This window comes from Megalopta genalis, chromosome 7, assembly GCF_051020955.1.
Source record: "Megalopta genalis isolate 19385.01 chromosome 7, iyMegGena1_principal, whole genome shotgun sequence".
Lineage (NCBI taxonomy): Eukaryota > Metazoa > Arthropoda > Insecta > Hymenoptera > Halictidae > Megalopta > Megalopta genalis.
Window position 1 is genome coordinate 23,401,152 of NC_135019.1, and position 14,841 is coordinate 23,415,992.

At 35.2% G+C, this 14,841-nt stretch overlaps 1 protein-coding gene across 6 annotated transcripts in view; it reads right to left on the minus strand.

The window, feature by feature from the left end:
* The window catches only part of Mp (collagen XV/XVIII-type protein multiplexin), a 567,976-nt gene that overhangs the window by 285,925 nt on the left and 267,210 nt on the right, over positions 1 to 14,841 (minus strand). The window lies entirely within an intron of this gene.

Below are 14,841 nucleotides of genomic sequence, written 5' to 3' on the forward strand. Positions count from 1 at the left end.
ATAAACGATATCAAAAAGGAATTCAAATAGTTTCTAAATTTTGTTCACAATAATTTCAGTTGTAGCTTAAATAGGATATTTTTCAATTTTTATTTAATATTAGCATTGCTGTATTACAATCTGTTGTATTACAAATAGAATAGTGTCCACATTAACATAAATATATTAAATAAGAAAAGAAATATTTTAATTTTATTTTATGATAAATTCTCGCATATAGAGTTGCGCTTAATCAAATTGTTTACACGCGCACGTTGCTTTGAAAATAAGATGCAAGGCAATAGTTTAAGCGAATTTTCATTTCTGTTGGCATTTTACATTTTACGTCAGAATCTAGGATTTATAGATCCAAGCTGCGGAAGTACGAAGCTCTGAAATTTGATCGTTGGAGATTTGGTTTCGTTTCCAACATTGGACCTAGGAATTTGGCAGTTGCTGTGGTTTCAACTTCGTGGTTTCAAATGCTTTCGTGAGTGATATTTTCGACAATTTTGACTTATTGTCTTAAAATCTAACCTATACGTGCGAAAATGTTAAAAAGACAAGTGAAATAAATGATAAAGTTACTATACGTTCACTTGACTCTAAATTATCTGAACAATAAATTTGATCAGTAAGCAATACACTTGTTAGTGAACAGTATCACTCCTTTTCTTCTCACAATGAGAAAAATGCGACGTATGATTTTAATCCGCTAATTAACACTATGATTTTAATCCGCTCATATGCAGAGGATTTTTATATTGTTAATTTTGCTCCAGTTTCTCGCCAATTCGTTTTAAAAATACAAAACCAAAAGTAGTTATAAATTCTACGATGTGTAATATGAATGTCGTTATATTATTTCACGAGTGACGTTCTTCCGAATTTATTGATTTATTAGACTCCGTTAAACGTTAATAACAAAAGTACATAATTAATCCGCACCAGCGAATAGTTCTTGTATTTTAACTCTTACAAATAATGCAATGTAAGCATCTATATCTCTCTATACTCGAGGAACTTATTTAAAATGTTCGTCCGACAGCTATTCGATAACAAACATGCACTAGAAGTTTTATCTTCAGTCATAGATCATTACAATCATGGTGCTATACAGAAAATGGAACCGTCAGACGACAATTTATATTTCAGATGAATGGCGCTTAATCTTTCATCCTTTGATCATATCAAAAAAAAAAAAAAAACGAAACGCGAAAGAATGTCGCCCCGGATCTCCGCGGAATTATTTCGCGCAACGAATGAATTTTACACCTCTGACTAGACGCGTACGTGACGTTCGTATAACTGTTACAATTATTGCAGACCCCGGCGATATGACAGTTTTAATCGTTGCAAATTAAAACGACCCCGGTGCGTTGGCGCAATTCGCTCGCCGGTCGAAATAATTTCGGCGTAGTCGACTAATGTCTGCTTTAATTAAGGCGGCCCGAAGATAGCCGCAGCGAAGGCGTGAAGGAAATTCCGTGACTTGGGCATCGAACACGACCCCGAAAAAACGCACTGCCGTTTTTCCGCCAGCGAGTACGGGAATTCGGGGGCAAATTCACCGGCGACGTCTACGGACATTGGGGTAGATGCACCGGTTATGGTCGTTGCAACGTTCTTGGCCATCTGTATTATTATTCAAATTTTCTTATACGGCTATAGCACAACAGAATTTCACACTAGTAAATATGTCGTTCCTAGCGGATACGTATGATTAATGAAAAATTCATTTTTTCCATACCACAAGGTATTCTCAGTAAAGAACCTGTAGAATTTTGTATTTTTCATATAATAAACGCGAGGGACACAGGGCAAATTAAAATAGCTAGAATCTTTGATTCTAACAATTTCTTGGTACAAAAAGAAAAATTACATTTACTGCATGTTTACTCTTACTTGAATGCTTAAATATCGATGGCAAAAGAACAGAATCTTTTTCCGAATTCGATGGAAGTTCCCATCGTGAGTCAAACTCGTCAAACTATGGCACGGGGTTAATTTGTTGTATCAATGTAGAGAATACTCAAAATATCGTGTTGTTTAATTTTGGAGAATTATCTTTGTAAAGGGGACACAATTTAAGTATTGGATTGATTTACTTAAATTATAATGCGAATTTTGATAACTTGTAACATAAACAAGGAAGATAGTCAATAAAACAATTTCTGCATTTAATGTCGTGGCAACGACTAGTATGTGTAAATTAATTCTTAAAAGATATTTCTCGACAGAGTATCCTAAAAGTTGTTCGATTTCCATAGTGTTGGAAAAATTTCGAAAATGAAAATAGTAGAATTACAGTACCCGATTTTCATATCCACAACAGTTATTCCATATTTGTTGTTCAAATCTCGAATATCTGATTTTAATTCTTTGCCATAGTTAAAGTTTCGGGCATTGAATTTTAAACCTTCGCAGTCACGCTGATTCGAAATGACCCATATTTATTTTTGAGAAACTAAACTTGACAATTAATCGATAGAATTGGAAGCGAGGTATTGAATTTTAATAAAGGAAACGATGTTCTAAAGTATCGAAATTATATTTTAAAATTTGTGGGTATCGACAGTATTGTTAGACTTTGAGTGACGATTGTTTGAAAATTGTATGGTATACTAGATCGTGCAAGAAGTGTGACAGCGGAGGGTTAATAAAATTAGGAAAATTCTAGAAATAAAACAAAACTGTGAACACAGAATTTTCATAATTATAAAAGCCACTTCGTTCCCGCGAATTCCCAGTTCATGTTTCGAATATGTAATTTTAATAAAGTTGGGAAAAGTCAAAAAATGAAACTGGAATTACTGTAGAATTACAATAATTGTAATATTCAATTTTAATATCTCTAAAAATCATTTCTTTCCTGTACTTCAAGTTTCGCGAACATTGAATTTTGAATAACGTTAAAAAAATTCTAAAAATGAAATAAAAATTATAATACTCTATTTGCACATCCACATATAAAAATTGCTTCTTTCTTGCAGCTCAACTATTGAAGAAATTCTATTTAACTCCAACATTGTTGGGGAAGTTCTAAAAATTATACAAAAATTCTTTCGCATCGGCGAAAGTCTATTTCTTTCGAATAGTTCAAGTGTAGACCAATTTCTATTCAACTCCAACAGCGTCAGGGGAATTCTAATGCTTTATTTTCGCGTATCTATAAAAGTTACTTCTTGTGAGTATTTCAAGTATTGGACATGCGAGCTATGAAAAAGGCAACTGAATACGATATTCCCCGACGCAAGATAAAAATTTGAATAACGTTTCGAGCATGGATACGAACTTGTAGCCGATAATTGATAAAGGATATGGGGTTCTATAAATTGCTACGAAGCTTTGGAGATATTGTTGCAATAATGATGCAGGTTTACGTGACGTTCGGGAATCTAATTTCGAACGAACTGCGCGACAGAAACGATAGCAACGATGCAAATAGGCAAAGCGATGCACGCGGACGCATAACCGTGCGGTTTCATCGGACGTTCCAATCGATTCGCATCGATCGCCGCCGAAAGACTCAAAATTCTCTCCTCTCCGGCTTTTTTTCTTTTAGCTTCTGGCTCTTCTTACCCTTTCGCAGAGTAGTCGACGCCAAACATGTAACGCCGCGGAAATTGAAAAGTTCGAACGAGGTCGATCTACTCGTGTTATCGAAAAAGCATCGAGATCGGGAAAAGCTTTTTTCATTGTTATCTTTGGTGTCTATGTCTGTCCACCAAGCATCCGATTTTTGCATTCCGTAATCCAAATGGAAGACGCGGGAGTCTCGAATGTTTATGCTTCGGTCGATATCCGATTTCCGTTTCCAACGGTTATTACCGGGAAGAATGATCGCGTTTCCAGTAGAAAATTCCCGCGTCGCCGGATCGACGGGAAGAGAAATTATCATTGCCAGCGTTTTGGTAAACGTTCCAAAATCGTTTTAATTACGGTAATAATCTGCTTGCTGGAACTCAAATTTTACAATTAGACGCGGACATTAAAAAGTTGAAACGGATGGTACGTTTAATGACCGAATCACGGCGTGCGAAGTATAGTCAATTCCCTCGTTCCTCGGTTTATGATCAAATTAAGTATGCGCATTTAAATCTTGAGATTGAAATGCATAACGTATGTAATCACTGAGAAATTTTTCGTATGCGAACGCGACCGCTGTGCTATGTATATGCATGACTCATATCGCACTACCGCTTATGTGAATCGCGTTCTATCAAATTGCAATAATTGGACAATCTAAGAGCCTGTTAGTTTTATGTTTGCTGTTCTGCTTAATTTAAGTACTTGTTTACTAAAAAAGATATGTACTTTGCTTAAAAATTGTGAAAATTAACTTTACGAGTTTCGAACTGCTAGAAACGTTTACGCAAGTATCTCATTTGTTACATGTTTATTGCAAATGAAAATCCAATATCTCTGAAAACAAATAGTTTCAGTATGAATTTCTAAGAATATCGAATTTGTTATGCATTAAAATAATTGTCATTTGTAATACAGAACGGAGAATGCAAAATGTGATTTGGCAGAAATTGGCCACGCTATGTCAAAATGTTTCATTGTGTAATAAATTCCCGTCATTATGTTTGAGTGTCCACTAATTATATGATCAGCAACCCACAAATTCTAGTAGCGTTAATTTAAACCATTCCATCCTGACATCGGTCAGACGTTTCGCAAATACAAATCTGTTAATTGCGATCAAACCATGGTTTTTTTCTCTCGTACGCAAAGTTTGCTAGTCGTAGGTCCGTTGAGAGTCACCCAATAACATCAAACGCAATTGCAGTCGCGTTTAAATCACTCGCTCCCTCATTGAGTTACCCCTTATCTAGTTCATTTGATCAAGTGTGTCGAGCTTGCGGAGCTAGTTTCGTTCTAATAACTCAAATTTTTCCGTCGTGTTCAGTTCTCCGGTATAATTTCGTTTATGTTCACGATAAGATAATTCTTTTTACAAAATAAACGTCGATGCGATTGATATTGCCGTGTAAACAACTAAAAACACGTAATTAAAGTTGTGTCACGAAACGTCTGTGCACTATTTAAACGTGCAGCTTAAACAACTTCCATTCAACAACTTACTTCCAATTTTTCAATAAAAATAAATAATATATCAATACTATTATACCTAACACTATCATTAGCATATATAAGAATTATACTTAAATCTTTCGTTCAACTATCTGCAAAGAAATTTTATCGCACGAAACTTTACCAAAAAAGTGTTTCACCAAAAATTATGTATTCAATGTTGTAACAATTTGAACATTTCGGATAACATTGTTTTGAAAGAGAGTTCTTGGTTGATGCGAAACAAAAATGAGACTCTGTTCGAAATGATTAATGTCGCAGAAACATTTCAACGTCAAAGAGTAATGTATACTTTGAAACATTCAGCTGTTGCTGAAAAATACGCCAGCTAGATTAAAGAATAGGTCAGCGACGTTACCGACAACCATAGTATCATAATCTAGATTACAATCTCCGAGCACATATAATATGTACATATGCTGGGGAATGGTGTTTCGTTACCTATGTAGAAAATAGCACGTATCATACAGTATAACGAACCTGGCTGGATTCCAAATACGAGTACGAAAGTACAATTACAGGATCGTATATCACCATGCTGTATGATGAAGTATCAAGTCTTGCATCTGAGGAAGTACAGATTTAATGTTCCGATTAAACCGAAGCTTGCAACAGAATATCATATTCAATATCTGTTTCTGCCTGCCGCGCCTGCGAACACCGAAACGTTCCGTAGACGACAGAAAATGTAATCGCTGGTTGGAAACGTAAATATTTCACAAGAAGTCTTTTAGATGGGCCAATTTAGTGAACAGCCAGCAATTTTATATTTCAAGAATACAAAAAGAAGTTGTGTCCTTAGAAAAATACGTGATATCTTCATCGCAACCAATTTTTTAATATTAAAACTTCCGATCTATTCGAACTGGTCGGTTTCGCATTTCATGTTATAAAGTTACTAAAATTATAAAGACTTTTTGAAAAAATGATTGAATTTTCTTAATCCCAGCATAATAATTAGAATAAAATTTGGCGAGAGATCTAAATAAATACAGTCTTGTAATTCTCATAAAGCAACGCACACGCTTATTGTTTCTAGGACTCGGTAGTTATAGTGACGATTAGTGACTAATTAGAAAAATGAGTCCGAAACAGTGAAAATGGTCGAAGAATTATAAAATTCTTTTGTATTATTTCTAAGGGGTATATCTAATATCCTAACGTATGACATTTTGATGACTTTTTAATATCTTGCTGCAGATACGATTCTAAACAACTGTAAAAGTAGACAATAATAAATATAGACAACTTGTATTTTGCATAAAGATTCGCTGTCTATAATGAAAGAAATGTTGCCTTTCATCCAGTTTTAGTAGAATTGGATTTAAATTGTTTGACCGATTGTAAATGTCTTAAAATCGAATGTACATCCCCCTCCCAAAAGTATTAGGGCACCTTATTATACAATATAAATTATAGTTTTTCATTCAGTTTAGGTAATGTCTGCGAGTTTTATGGTATCATATTGTCGAAAGTACATATTAACTCTTTGCATTCGAGGCCTTTTTCGCTCGGGCAAACTAGCAACTCGTGACGATTGCTTTCACACATACAAATGAACGCATAAAACTTTTATATTTTAATATTATATATATCTTTATACATCAAGGAAGGAAATTTGTTAAACATTAAGTTCTATATCGTTGCTTTGCATGATATTTTATAAAACAGTCTCCAAGGTACATCCTCGGCTTATCGGGGTAAGTATCGCAATAATATGTGGTTTGGTGTCTTTCGGCAGGCTTATTCCGTTGAGAGCAAACCTTGCAATCCTTCCTAACTCCTGCTAGCATAACATGTAGCTTTCTATTCAATCGGACTTCATCAAAACTGCAGCTCAAAGTAGAAACTCAATGTCATGTCTCACGAAAATCTCCTCTGAATTGGTCAACCAAAGTTTTTACATACTGCAGCTGAGTAACCGGCCGTTCGTTTCTCTGCTTCTTCACTGATTTATAAAGGATATAAGAATTGATAGAACAGATCTCTAAACTCTGAAAAATAGCTTTCGCCGCATTCACTCTCTATTACCCTGATTTTTCGCCTTTTTACACCTCTTACTTCATCACTGTCTTCATCACTGCTTTCCTCCTCCTCTATTGTCAAGTGTTAAATACGTAATTTCATTCTTCAACAACGAACAATCAAATTGCTCCTCACTTGAACTAATTTCATTACCACATTCAAGGCTTATATGGCTCAAAAACTTTGAGAATACAATTCTTATTGCCACGACCGTCAAGTTCGAACTAGCATCGAAGACGGAATTTGAACCGCGATCGCGGACTAATTTGAGATAAGATCTTAGAGCCATTTCAAAGAGTATCATTCAACACTTCATAAGATCATACACAAAGAGCTTAGAAATGCACCTTCTGAAGCGATAGTGTCAGTCTATGCTTCGGGTCCCAAAGAAACCAAACCCAAGAGACATCGTCGCCGCTCGAGTCACCGAGTCAAGCGAAGTGGTGACCGAGAGCACCTCTCGAGTTGTCGCATCAAATCCAGTGGTAACTGAGAGTAACCGCTCGAGTGCAAAGGCTTAAGTTATAAGTGTTTGTCACTTACACGATCAGTTTTCCCATTTATTACATTCTGTTCATTGAAAACGTATACTGAGTTCATTTCATACTCTTCGCTTGGTAGGACACGCATCGTTTACCAATGTGTTTTCCGCAAATATGCGGAATATGGTGCAAAATACGTGGAACCAAATAGTTAAAGAAATAATAAACGAACTAATAAAACGGACGCCGACATTAGTCCAAGAAATAATTAAAAACGCGGTGGATGTATTGCCGAAAAGAAATTTCGATATATATATATATATATATATATATATATATATATATATATATATCGAAATTTTCGTAAAATTAAGTTTGAAATAAATTGAAGACATTATAAGAATTTTCTATCAGTTGCACAAATTTATTGAATTTTCTACAAGTGTCCCAATACTTTTGGAGGAGGCAGGGGGTGTACATCACAATAGAAAACACTAATCTTAAGCGAGACGAATACACTACTTTTGATACCGTGCGCAATTGAAATCGTAAAGCACCGTGACTTTAATTACGATTAGGCGAAAGCCGACAGTTGTATCTCGTCACACATGCGTTTAATCAGGTTAGTATATTCCTTTGTACTTACAAAATGCGCGAGCGTCCCGTTTATCCCACAATGAAAAACCCAATAACAATAATACTAAAAGGCTGAGATAGCCGTATTTAGCGACCGGAATGAATGGAAAAACTGTGAATCCATGCTCGTCCTAATTGATAACTCCGAGTGAAACGTTATACCTTGTAACTTAAACGAGGTTATGCTCCAGTTGCAACTTCGGGGAACCAGCGGCTACGAGCTCCTGTTCTCAGTATAATGCACTTTTCGACATGAATGCATTCAGCATCCTGCGAACTCGGAAATGGCTGAACACATGACCACGCGGTTCTGAACACTTCAACGTCACACGCTACAACTAATGTGCGCGGCCACCGCGGCGCGTGCTTGTTGAAAATGAATAAAATATTGGGTGGAATGCGTTATCGGCAGAGGGCATTATTATGACCATGTTTCTGCCGATTGCCAAACTCCTCCCGCCCGGACACCACTCTCGAGACCTAGCGATCGCGTCGCACAGTGATCCGATTTCTTTTAAAAATGGGACAAAAATTATTGTTACTTGAAAGCTTGCTTATCAACAGGTAACGAAATGAAACATATCTCATTTATAGTCGTAAATATACGTATCGTTTCTGACAACTAATGGTATAATAATGGCATGGCTTTTTTTTCATTGATAAATCCATGAGGCTCGTTATTAGAGGGCCCGATTCATAAAACAAGGAAACTCTCAAGAATTCGTAGATATTTTTAGATTTTGCGATTACAGTAATAAGTAGCACGTTACGTACCACAAGAAAGAAGTCATTCTAACAGATTCCAAAGAAATCACGTATGAATACCTCTATTGTAGGTTTATATCACGAATTTCATCTGTTATTTAACTAATTTTTTTATTATTATAATACTTCGAACCGCATTGTCAGCTTGTAAACAATTAGGATCATGCTCATATTTATAGAAGAAAAACGTGATTAGCAAAACTTAAATAATTTTGAGTTACTTCAATTTTTTCAGTTATTTGTAAAAATAATAAACCGAGGACGATACTGAATCAAACTACACAACAATTTTCCACTAAGAAAACTATAAGCGGGAACATGGTCAAAAGGGTGAACACAAGTTAGTTATTATTGATAAGTGTGTCTACGGGCCGAACCATTCTGATTATAATTCATAAAGTTTCAACGATGCTTTCCCCTGCGAATTTTCTGCTGGATCCTGTTCACTTTTGTTCATGGGTCTCTCGAGATATTTTTGGAGGTTTGCTTCTCGAAAACGGTAAGACTGTATTCAAAATCTGTTTTCATGTTTAACTCTCTGACTGCCTGAGGGAATAGCCTCAAGCGACTTAAAATTGAAAATTTAAACTTGTGTTGCGTTTAATAAATCCTAATAAAATTCGGGACATACAATAGATTAGCGTGAAAATAAATTATTAGATCTTAGAAAACAATTTCGTCACTAATATATGAATGACGTAGTAGTGAAAGGGTTAAAGAGATTTATTTCGGAAAGTACCGCGTAATATGTTTATTTAAAAATAATTTTCGATCATAAAGTTATGTAAGATTATTACAGGTTATGTAAATATTTGGTTGCTAATAATGAACAAGACTCGAAGAAATGCGACATATTTTATTTTATGGTTAATTTCACATTTATATCTTCTTCTGTTTATTAATGTAAATCGCATGGAAGATTAAATATATATTCAACTTTCTCGCAATCCATTTGCTCGTTCGTATTCAAATACGTTGTGTTTGAACATAATTTGCACTAACAGAAATCAGTGAGAAGTAAATATTTTGAAATTATTCAGTGTGTTACGGAAACGTGATATTGTAGCATTTGAGCATAATTCATGTTGATGCAACGTGATAATAAATTATGAAGACCGTTAAATATGCATCATATTTAACAACAGTTAGTTAATAGTTCATTGAAAGTACAAATTACCGTTATCAAATTTATTTATCTATTCGTCAAATTCTCTGTAGATTTATTATAATGTTACTAAATTGGTGAAGAAATCATTTTCGAAAACTAGTACCGGACATACGTATGTCATAATTAATGTTAGTATGTGTGAATAATATATGCTGGTAACAAGGTGCATGTGTTCGACAAATATCTTAAATTTAATGCTGAAAGGGTCAAATGGAACAATTCACGTATAGTATGTTCAACGTGTCGAGTCAGTAGCTGTAAACAAATGCATGTGATGACCGTTTTGGTGGAGCCATTTAGATGAGGCCATTTAGATATTGTAGCTGGGGCTGCTGCATCACGTGCATAGCGCGCTGATGTTTTGTTTATCTCCACTGACTCGACTCGTTGAATAGACTACAGATACTTTACAGCTTGGTCGTCACGTTATTAGTTTAATAATCATTTCTGCTTATACTAATAGTTGGGGGTCATCCATTCCACAAGACCATGCAAACTCAAAAATTTATAGCTATTGGCATTAAATCAATTTATAGTAATCACATTAAAGTATATATTTTCTTCATTAATGATTTTGTAAAAGTAGAGATGAAACAATATTACATTTATTTTTATTTTTATTCCCACAACTCTCACTGTACTTTTAAAGTTGCAAAATTGTTTTTATTGCTCGTTACAAGTATCGTTTATTGCACATGTTTGGCATACCAATCATCTTCAATCGTACACACGATAAATGAATATTGTTAAATTTAATTGCCATGAAAATGAAACTAACACTTGCATTGTACATATTCAGTGGAAAATGTTATTCTGTCGTAAATACGTAGTGAATCATCAAGTTCACAAATTACAAATAAATTAAAACCACTCGCATGGAAACGTGTAATTAACCAAGAATTAATTGATTTACAGCTACGGACATTTCCATATTTTTAATCGTTAAATTGAATTTTTTTAGATATCTTCTACATAAATTTCAAAATATCTTGTCATCGCTTCTATCTCATGACACCTAACATACTAACTGTCCCTGTGAACGAATCTCTCAAGTTCTGCTCCCGTAAAAACATCAATAAACTCAATAAACTTCTTCTTTCCAATTACAAACCACAGTTGACGTGCAAACTTTGTCATGTTTTAGTGAAATTGGCCTTCAACATAATTAAATTGTTTTCGTCAGTTAAATCGTTAATAATAAAATGGATCTACTCAAATCTGCGAAGTATTGAAATTATTCTATGAATATGTGTATTAAAGAAGTATTAAAAAGTATTAAGAAGTATTAAGAAGTATTAAAATAATTCTATGAATTATTATATTAAAATTATTCAATTCCATGAATGATTTTAATTGAAACTACGAAATTTTATGAAGTATTTCATTGAAATTATTCATTTCTATGAATTAATATATTAAAATTATTTTAAATTCCATGAACTATTTTACTAAAACTGTTATATTCCATAACGTATTATGTTTTAGAATCTTTCAAAGATTTTCGTAAGTTAATAATTTCAAAATGGCGATTAATCTATAGATCCTATTACTGATTTTGTCGACGAGTAACTGTGTAAAGGAAAAGCGGAGTAAAAAAAAGATCGAATTTCATTTAAAACAATATAAGTCATCATTCTACAAGAAAAAATTTTGTTTTTTGCAAGTGTAGTGAAATGAAACACGTGTTATCGACATGTTTACAGTCAATTCTCCCCAATTTTCTTTCAGCTTATAAACAAAAATGGACAATTTGGAAAGAGGGGATACGATTATTAACTGAACGAAAATTAGGGCGAATTTACTATATATCGAAAATCCAACATCTGATCTCCCTTCAATCGTGCTACCTACCGAGTTAATAAATTCAGGCTGTGACTCGTTCGATCGCGCGCAAGAGAAAACGATCGAAGCCGGTCTAGACAAATCTCTAATTTCTCTATCATATCGTTGATTCCAGTCATCAACGTTGAACTTTCGGAGCTCGCGTAACCTCAAACCGACCATAAATCTCGCGTTTCCCACGGAAAAGTATTAACGATGAAACGGCTCTAACCGACGCAGCTGCGAAAGGAATCAAGGAGTTCATTTATTAAAATAGTTTCCCATATTCGTTGCCCCCTGCCACCCAATAACTTCCGCGGCAAATTGTTCCGCGTGACCTAGACTCGGAAGTTCGTAAAAACTATTAAAATCCTCGCGCGGTCGGCGCGCTGAAAGCCCGCCAAACAACGCGAACAAAAGGAAATCTGGACCGTCCGCGAATAAATTCCATTACACCGAATGACAACGACGAGGCAGCCTCGACAATGTCTGCCGGGGCGGGGCAGCGGGGAGGCTGCGGGAAAAAAATAGAAAAGAAGAACCTACTTTCCCGCGAGACGCGCTATCAACGACTTCTCTCTGCCTAGGAAATTCCTAGTGACATTCAATTACAATCCACTTAACAGTGGCTCCCTATTCAGGGGCATCTCGCGCGAGCGATCGAGTGCAAGCGAGCCGGTTGTCAGAGCGCGCGATAACTCGATTTCACGACGTTGCACCCGTTGTCCCGTCCGCGAGTAATTGAAAATCCATTCTGAAGTGCTTTCGGCGATCTCATCGACGCGAAGCGGTGCCGCGCGTCAAAAAATTTATCATTCTATCGAGGCCAAGCTCGCCGCGAGAAAATCAAGGCTGAAAACGTTCGACGCCATCCCCCAGCAACTTCTGCTCGGTCGGATCGTCCACGCCTGCGCGCACCTGCCCTTCGATTCCGTTCTACCTGGATCTTCTCAATGGACAGCTGTCCGTCCGCGAAGCCGAACTTCCCTTATCAGATCGCCTATCTTGCTGAAGTTATGCGTCGCGACGCACACTGGTATCTTTTCCCAAAAATTTGGCCACTGTCTTTGAAACTCATACGATTACTACGGAAAACAGTACTCTTATCTTTTTCAGGCAGCAAAACTCAAAATGGAAAATCAGACACTACTAACACACGCGTTATTTTTATCAATAATTTTCCGATATTTAGCTTGTTCCCGGCCAGACGGTTTTAGCAAATTTTCTTCGAAAAGAAAAGCCTTCAGAAATTTTTATTGATATTATATGCAACGGCGTATTACATGAAAGGCTACTACAAAAATTATCAAAGCTATTTATTCCTCGTACGCGTTAATTTAAAGAATAAATAAATTAATGTGATCAAAAGTTCCGGGTAAGTGGGTTTCAACAAAAAATAATGTCTGTGTGTGTGTGTGTGTCTTTTATCTTGTAGTAACTGTTTTGAAGTATTAGGTCTACCGAAAAGTTCTGTCCGATAGTGTCACTTCAAGTTTCAATCCATATGCACATGTTGATTTGAGACGTATATGACTATCTGTCTTTATCATTGCATTTACACACATGTACTCTCCTAAATAAACTGAAACAAAGATGTCTCATGTCATTATTAAGTGAGACGTGATCGTGAAAACATGGCTACCGATGATAATGCCAGACCACATGCTGCTTTGGCGACTCGTCAGAAAATCGCAGAGTTAGGCTGGGAAATTCTGTCACATCCACCATACTCCCCATACCTAGCACCCTCCGATTATCACTTGTTTCTCTTTCTGTAAAACTTTTTACAGGAAAAAAATTCAAAACTGAAGCTGATGTCAACCAAGCACTAGTTGAGTTCTTCGCCTCTAAAAATAAATCATTTTTTAAAAATGGCATTTACAAGTTGTCATCACGCTGGCAAGAAGTCATAAGTAACGATGGAAAGTATATTCTACAATAAATATTATTAAATGTATGAAAATTGTGTTATATTTCAATTGAAAAACGGGCAGAACTTTCCGGTAGACCTAATACATTATATTTAACATATTGGAATTAATATTTCGTAGCCATGCCTTTTGCAGCAGTATTAGCAGTAATTTTATGGAACATCTTTTTGGAGAGCTGAAACACATCGAATGAAGTTACTATACGATTGCATTACTCGCTTAATTGAATTCCATGCCTCGTCTCTGTGCTACTATGACTGCAGAAGGTATGGCTACAAAATGTTAACTATAATATGTCCAACAATTTGAATATGCTGGTTTACTTATCTTTCAAATAAACGCGTATGAAGAATAAATATTGTTGCCCTCTTTTTGGGAAAATTCTATCACGTAGTACACCCTTGTGTATGATGTTAATAAAAATTAAGGCTTTTCTTTAGAAGAAAAATTACAAGAACTACATGGACGAGAACTTGTTCACGTCAATGTATCTAAATTAGTATATAGATGGCGAATCATCAATTTTGCTGCATGAAAGTCAGTTTAGCGCAAATTTGTCAAAATTTTGTCGCTAGTTACTAGTTTACGACTTTTGAAAGATGAAATTATTTAATGAAGCTTGACATCCACTCAAACAGGACCGGTTTAGAACCAATTTGTATACCGGTAAGAAATTTTTGTTTCAAACATTATTAACAACGCGAGGATCTTTATGCATTTATTTGCATGATTTTTGTATTGTATTTTTGTTATTTTTTCATAATTCGTATAATCTACAAGAATTGACTATTTACACGAAGATTTACAGTCTATTTATGAGTAAGTCATTATGTTTTGTTTTATATACTTTTACACAAGGTTTGCACTTCAGATACAGTAAATATTTCATTATTTTATAATACTACTATTATTTGCATACCATGACGAACTCTAT